This window comes from Elgaria multicarinata, chromosome 3 (genome assembly GCF_023053635.1).
Source record: "Elgaria multicarinata webbii isolate HBS135686 ecotype San Diego chromosome 3, rElgMul1.1.pri, whole genome shotgun sequence".
In the NCBI taxonomy this organism is placed as follows: Eukaryota; Metazoa; Chordata; class Lepidosauria; order Squamata; family Anguidae; genus Elgaria; species Elgaria multicarinata.
Window position 1 is genome coordinate 30,027,136 of NC_086173.1, and position 7,237 is coordinate 30,034,372.

The 7,237-nt window shown below is 42.9% G+C and overlaps 1 protein-coding gene across 1 annotated transcript in view; it reads right to left on the minus strand.

Annotated features, from left to right (window-relative positions):
- SLC39A5 (solute carrier family 39 member 5) overlaps positions 1 to 7,037 on the minus strand; it is a 30,502-nt gene extending 23,465 nt beyond the window's left edge. The window contains exon 1 of the mRNA XM_063119829.1: positions 6,968 to 7,037. The gene's annotated coding sequence lies outside the window, so the exon portion shown is untranslated. The remainder of the gene's footprint in view (positions 1 to 6,967) is intronic.
- Between the last annotated feature and the right edge of the window lie 200 nt (positions 7,038 to 7,237).

Consider the following 7,237-nt stretch of genomic DNA (forward strand, 5'->3'; position numbering starts at 1 on the left):
GCTCTCATCAGGCTTTTGATCAGGCTCTCTGGTGGGTGGATTGTGTTGTATCAGAGTGGGTGGAGCTGGAATAGGCCCCTCCTATTGTAAAACAACAGGTGGAAATTTGGGACATGACAGGATTTTTAGACTTTTCCCAGAAACGTAGGTAGCTGGGTGGGAATGAACAGCTTGTTCCTACAATGCTTGGTGTTGGGCAAAGGTGGAAAAAGGAGTTAAGTAATGGAATTGTGAATGTACATATATGCCTCCTTTCTTTGGGGTATTAGATACAATGATGCTTGATGTTTGTAAAGCAGTTTTGAGTATTCAAATGGCTTCATATGCATTATCTAGGTGTAAGCACTGCAACATACAGGGCCAACCATACCATGAGTCACTCCTAATTTCAGTTCCATTGATTTCAATGGGTCTAAGCGTGTCTAAATCTGGATCCAACCAGCCTTGGTGCTACACTAGTTTTTGCCATCTAATGCACCAGATATGACCAGCACCAGACTGGACCATTTCAGCTACCCCAGGCTTCCCCAGCCTGATGCCCGCCAGAGGTGTTGGACTACAACTGCCATCACCCCCAGCCAGCATAGCCAATGGTTGGAAATGATTGGGGTTGCAGTCCAACACCTCTGGAGGGTGTTATGCTGGGGAAGGCTGAGCTACCCCATACTATTTAAAACGTTTATATCCCCGCCAACCACTTTCTCTCTGGCTGTTAAATTGCCTGTGTGCCCTATGCAAAGGCACTTGTGTTAAACAGCAGGTCATAAACAAGCCTGGGTGGGCTGTACACACTGGTGCCTGCAATGGCTGTGTGTGTTCGCCTCTCCATACCAGAACTTGGAAGTCGCCCAAGGTGATTGATTTGCAATAGATTTACGGCAGGCCAAAGAAAGCTCTTCTTCAACAATTAATTAACAAATGGAATTCACTGCCATAAGATGCTGAGATGGCCGGAGGTTTAAAGGGGATTAGACAAATTAATGAAGGATAGGTCTATGAACAGCAATTAGCCACTAAACTAAACAGAACCTCCCTGTTCAGGGGCATGCTGCCTTGAAATATTACTTGCTTGTTTCGGAGGCCTGTGGGCTATTGCTTTCATTTGCTGCTTGTGTTTCCCCAAAGTGCATTTGGTTGGCCACTGTTGGAAACAGGCTGCTAGACAAGTTGGACCTTTGGTCTGATCCAGGAAGTTTCTTCTGATGATGTTATGCCCCTATATAGGGCTGGCGTCACAGGTAAGTACATTTGGGCACCTACCAAGGTCCTACACCATACAGGGACCCATTGACAAGAGACCCATGAAGTTGGTCCTCCTCTTCGTCATTGCAATCTGCTTGTTCACCTGCCTCTTGCTCTGGACCAGACAACGGTGCTGGTGGTGAGAAGTAGTAACAGCAGATGCAACAGCCTAATTGCTCACTGGCCCTCTGCCTGTCAAAGAAGCAAGCGGTAGCAATGATGAGGAAAAAAAGATGAGGAGCTGTAGGAGCAGGTGACAAACAGGGTGATAAGGCGGACTCAGTGAGGAAGGGGGCAAATTGAGGGCAGTCTTTTCTAAAGGCCTTCACAGACCTGGAGTCAGCAATGCCCCGAGGATAGGGCTGGGGCAACCTGTGCCCTCTCGATGTTGTTGGACTCCAACTCCTATCATCCCCTGGCAGGATGGACAGGGATGATGGGAGCTGTGTTGCAAGATCATCTAGAGGACAATAGGTTGCCCCACCCCAACTCCAGGGTGTCTTGTGTGTGGCGTCAGGTGGATGTCCCACTCTTTAGCAAAAGATAACTGCTGTTAGAGAGCCAGGAGGACAGCTTGTTCCTGATAGACCATTTTGCAAGCCAAGTTGCTTTATTTGGAGAAGTTAATGGTTCACCTAACCACTCAAAGGCTCAAAAAGTCAGGAAGTGCCTTTCCCTGCCAAGCAGGATGTATTGAAGGTCAATTTCTGGCTGCAACGGCATGTGAAAAGGTGGTGGGATGGGGGAAATGGAGTGAGGGAAGAGCTGGCATATACTTTCCAGGTGAAAAGAAAGAGGTTTAGGAATCGGGAGACAAGTGAGTCAATTTCCCAGATATGTCTGGCAATATATGTCCCCACTCTAAATTTACTAGTACCCATACAACATGGGTCATTAATTCTCAGTGACCTGGTTCATATGATGGAACAACCCATGGTTTGTTAAACATGATTTTTTAGGTGTATGCAAGCATGCTAGTTCCTGACTTGTTCTCCTTGATGTGCGAAGCTGGAACTCTGGGTTATTTAGAGAGAAACAACCCAGAATTATAACCCAAGAACAAACCATGGGTTATAACTCTGGGCTATTTCTCCCTCAACAACTTAGAGTTCTGGGTTCAGAGATCACAAAAATCTAAGTAAGAAAATCCCCGCTCCCTGAAAATTCATTTCAGAGCTAAGGACACTTTCAGAAAAATTAACCTCTCTCTATTCCTAAATATTACATGTGTTAATATTACACATTATTTCTGAGAATGTTTGGGTTAAGAGCAGAAAGCTTGTGTCTATTAATCTTTAAAGAGCTTGCAAAGTTCTGTCATCACTTTGTGACCACTCAACACACCTAAGATCAATTCCCCGAACTTTCAGATCTCAAAACAACATTTTGAATTTTGGCATGCAAATTCAAACTTTGAGAATCTGAGAGAGAATTCAATCCCCATTAATTTCGTCTCTAGATGGAACATGTAAGCACACAAATGTACATGTAAGAATAACCGGACTTCTCATGTTGTGCTGGCTAGCATCATACTTAACCCAAACCACAAAAGCAGTGAAAGGGTAAACCCCATGTGACAAGGGAGAACTTGATAAGAGATCTCACTGCAGTATTGGCCCTTTGAATTAATCAATCTAGTTAACCTTGTTTGTCATAGCATTGCCATTCCTCCTGGCAGAGGTCCTACATGCCTTGATAGCTATAGGTCAGGCAGAAATTAAACAAGTATGTCTTTTCCTACTATTGGGAAACACCATCCTGAATTTCTGCTTCTGGTGCAGTTGTAATAGGATCACAGGAGCTGTGGTAGAAATAAGGTAACAACCTTACAGCAACCTGGCTATGAAAGAACTCAAAATCCTATTTATTTTTATTTTGATCATCTGATCATTCATGGCTTTAGAAAAACCCTATATGTCAATTTTTAATTAAAGTAAAAAAAGAAGAAGGAAACTTACTTCCCTTTATGGCATGCAGGCTGTTCCTTTCTAATTCCCAGGTAGGTTCGTGCATAACACTACCAAGACTGAGATTTGTCATTTTATCTCTGCCCCCCCCCCTTACCTTCTTTTCTCTCTTACTCGCATTCTTTTTTTCTATATTGGTATGGTTTGGGGTCACGAGATGAGTGTGTGTGTGGGGGGTAGATACTGCTGTAGAATGGCCTGTTTTATATCCTAATGATAACAAAAATGTCTACATGAAATAAAATACATTCTCCAGTTGTATAAAAAAGGAAAATGCATGCTGCTCAAATGGGGTGGCCATATAAAAAGGAGAACAGGGCTCCTGTATCTTTAACAATTGCATAGAAAAGGGAATTTTAGCAGGTGTCATTTGTATATATAACACCATCAAAAAAGTAAGGATTTGATAATGCAAAAAGATATTATAGAAAATGATACATTCTTGTCAAATAAAGACGGACCATTCAGGCCAGCTTTTTCCAACCTGGTGCCTTCCAGATGTATGGGCTACAACTGCCAGCATCTCCCAAACAGCCAGATGTGTTATGATCCAACACATCTGGGGATGCCAGGTGGAGGAAGCCTGATTTAGGCTGCAATACTAATCACCCTTAATAAGGAGCAAGTTCCTCAGTGGGACTTACTTCTGAGTGGACATGCCTAGGATTGCACTGTTAAATCTTTATTACACCAGTACTTCCACATAAAACAGGTCCAGATTGTATTTTTCCTGCCTGTCCAAAAAGAGAGAGAGAGAGGTAGCCATTTGACAAAGACCAGAGAGGCCATGATGGGTGGCCCCTTTTGGTTTGGTTGATCACATTTTGCATATGCCAGATGAGCAGTTCTGCACAATGTAATCTCAGGTAAATTTAAATGATGACATTCTCAAAATACAGCAGTGGATGATATTTAATAACTCTGCCTTCCCCAATCTGGTACCCTCCAGACATGTTGGACTACTGGTTGGGGATGCAGAATTCAACACATCTGGAATTACGGAAGGCTGCTGTATTGGATGAAGCAATAACTCATACAGACTGCTTAAATGTCTCTTGGAACCATCAAGTTGTAAAATCACTTTGAAAGCTTGCTTTTTAAATATTAAAAAAATATATTAAAAAGCTTGCTTTTTAATACTGCATTGAACAGATGGTAGGTTGATGAATACCAACTGACTCATCACAAGTGAGTTGAGTCAGAAAATATTGCTGAATCTTTTTCGTACAGAACTGGTGACAAACTTATTTAACTGTTGCCATCCTATCATATTATACTGAATCATATTAAAGGAGGAAAAAGAGTGGCAGAGACTTACTTCTGAGTAAACACATATAAAACTGACTTAATAGTGTTGTCACTCAGAAGCTTTTTTTTAACATCTAAAACAGCAAACTGGAAAGAAGTGCTCTGCAATCTTATGCTTACTTCTGAGGTCTTACTTCTGTTGACTCAGAAGTAAGTCTCTGTTCAATGGGGTTTACTCAAAGGTAAGCATGCACCCGATTGTAGTATGACTTGGATATAAATGCAGTTGAAATCAATGGGATTTACTCTTGAGTAAGGGAACCAGCAAGTCTGTAGTTTATGAACTTGGAGATGCACAGCTTTGCATGATCAAAGGAAAGGAAAAGCAATCCTTCGCACTGGTGGAGTATGAGGAAAAGGCTTTAAGGGGGGATTTAAAAAATTCCTGAAAAATCAAGGGATGAACTGATCTGATTCAAACTTGGCATGCTGAAAGCTCTACTTAAGAGCTATCACTGTGCCAATTTTGATCTCTTTATCTTTAATAATGAGGGAGCTGCAGGCAAGAAGGGTACATTTTCCACATTTCTTTTAAGGTGAAAATGCCTACTCAGGAGTATGAACATAGAGTTAAATGGGACCTCTCTCCCTCCCCCTTCACAGTTGAGCAGAGAACCACCCTGGCCTCCTCTTTTGTTAGCAGGACTGCCCTTAGACACACTCACCCCCAACAAAGAACGGGTTGGTTGGATAGAATGTAAGACAGCAATACATGGGAGGGAGGAGCGCATTTATTTCACACAGAGGCCACAGCTAGACCTAAGGTTTATCTTGGGATCATCCAGGGTTCACCCCTGCCTGAGCACTGGATCCCCTGTGTGTCACCTATGAACAGGTTTGACCCCTGGACGATTCAGGGATAAACCTTAGGTCTAGCTATGGCCAGAGAGGAAATAATCCAGACTTTCTCCGCTCCAAAAAGAAACAAAACATGGAAGGGAAGAGGGGAAATGAGTGCAGGACATGGACAATATCATGTGAATACCAGGCTGCAAAACCGCATACCAGGCATGGTGAGTGTGCAATAAATCACTGGTGTGATGGAGTGCTATATCAGCCCCTAAACAACTTACTTGTCCAAAAACTTTACACCTGGTGTGTGGATCTCAGGCTGAAATGGTACAAATTCAAAAACAGGACAACTCCCCACTCCCCACCACATGACTTCTGTTTTGCTTCCCAAACTAGAAAGTTCATGGAATAGATTATTTTCACACTCAAACTTGGGGTTTGGTTTTTAATTGAACCCAATGTACACATACACACACTTATACAGATTTCAGGAAACATCAAACACACCAGAGCTTCTTTCTCAATGGACCTTTAGATCCTAGCACCAGGATAGGCAACTTTTTTGAGCCATGAGCACGTGCAATTTGAAAAACCAATGGCTCCCATTGGAAGAGCTGCAAAGGACAAGTAACTTGCCTAAAAGATGGGTTCCAAGCAGAGATAAGGTCTGAGCTACAACACATTAAAGAACTTCTTTGAACCCAGTTTTCAGCACCAAGAGATACTTATTTCACAGCATTCACAGCTGCCAGAATGAAACACACTTGCTGAAAACCTCTTTGTTAATTAACTATTAAAAGGTTTCCCCTCATACTCCCCTTTACGTTTGTATCATCCCTAATGATACAGGTTCCACTGAGGAGGTCAGCACATCTAAGGGGTATTATGAACAGCTGAGTGTGTCTGTTTTGCAGGGAGGAGGGGGAGGGGAGGGTCCTATGGACTCCAGAAACTATTCTAGGGAAACTTTATGGAAGTGAAGGATGGAATTGTTTCCCTTTTATGAGTTCCACAGTGGCAGTCATGCTTGTATCGTTTGAATGGTGCTGGTTTTTGGGATTTCTCCTAAGAGTAGGGTGACCATATAAAAAGGAGGACAGGGCTCCTGTATCTTTAATAGTTGCATAGAGAAGGGAATTTGAGGAGGGATCATTTGTATGCAGGCAGCACCTGTTGACATTCTCTCTTCATCACAACAGTTAAAGTTGCAGGATCCCTGCCCTTTTGACCAGATACAAAAGAGGGCAGGACTCCTGCAGCTTTAAATGCTGTGATGAAAAGGAAATTTCACCAGGTGTTAAATGCATACAAATGATCCCTGCTCAAATTCCCTTCTCTATGCAATTGTTAAAGATTCAGGAGCCCTGTCCTCCTTTTCATATGGTTGCCCTACGAGAGAAAGGACAGTTCTTTAAAAGCAGCTGTGCAGAAAGGATTTTGAGAAACCCATACAATTCTGCAAAGAAATGTCCTTTGAGTTTCCAAAGAAGAGCTATGAATCCTGAGTTTCCAAAGAAGAGCCATGTGCATTGTGGGTACCTTTCAGGTGAAAAACCTGCCAACTTTTGGCATGCGTGTATGAGCATCTATATAGGGGAAAGAGAGAGGGGGAGGGAGCAATTTACAGCCTACAGAACACTTAAATTAGAGAGAATTACCTTTGTTTTTGCAGCCTCTCATGTATGTGGGGATACCAGCCGTTGCTGCTGCTTGTGCTAGAAGATCTGGTTATCTAAACTTCTGGAAGGGTCAAGGGTCGCTATGGCTCTATTCAAGCCCTGCTCGATGAACCTGGGAGTGGCAAGAAGAGGCATGCCGGATGTCCAGGAAGGAGGCTGCCTGGAGATTGTCAACAATAGCTCAGAGCCCAACATAGTGTAGGAGCTGCCACCGAGTTTTGCCCTTGCTCCTTTTCCCTTTAAGAGCAA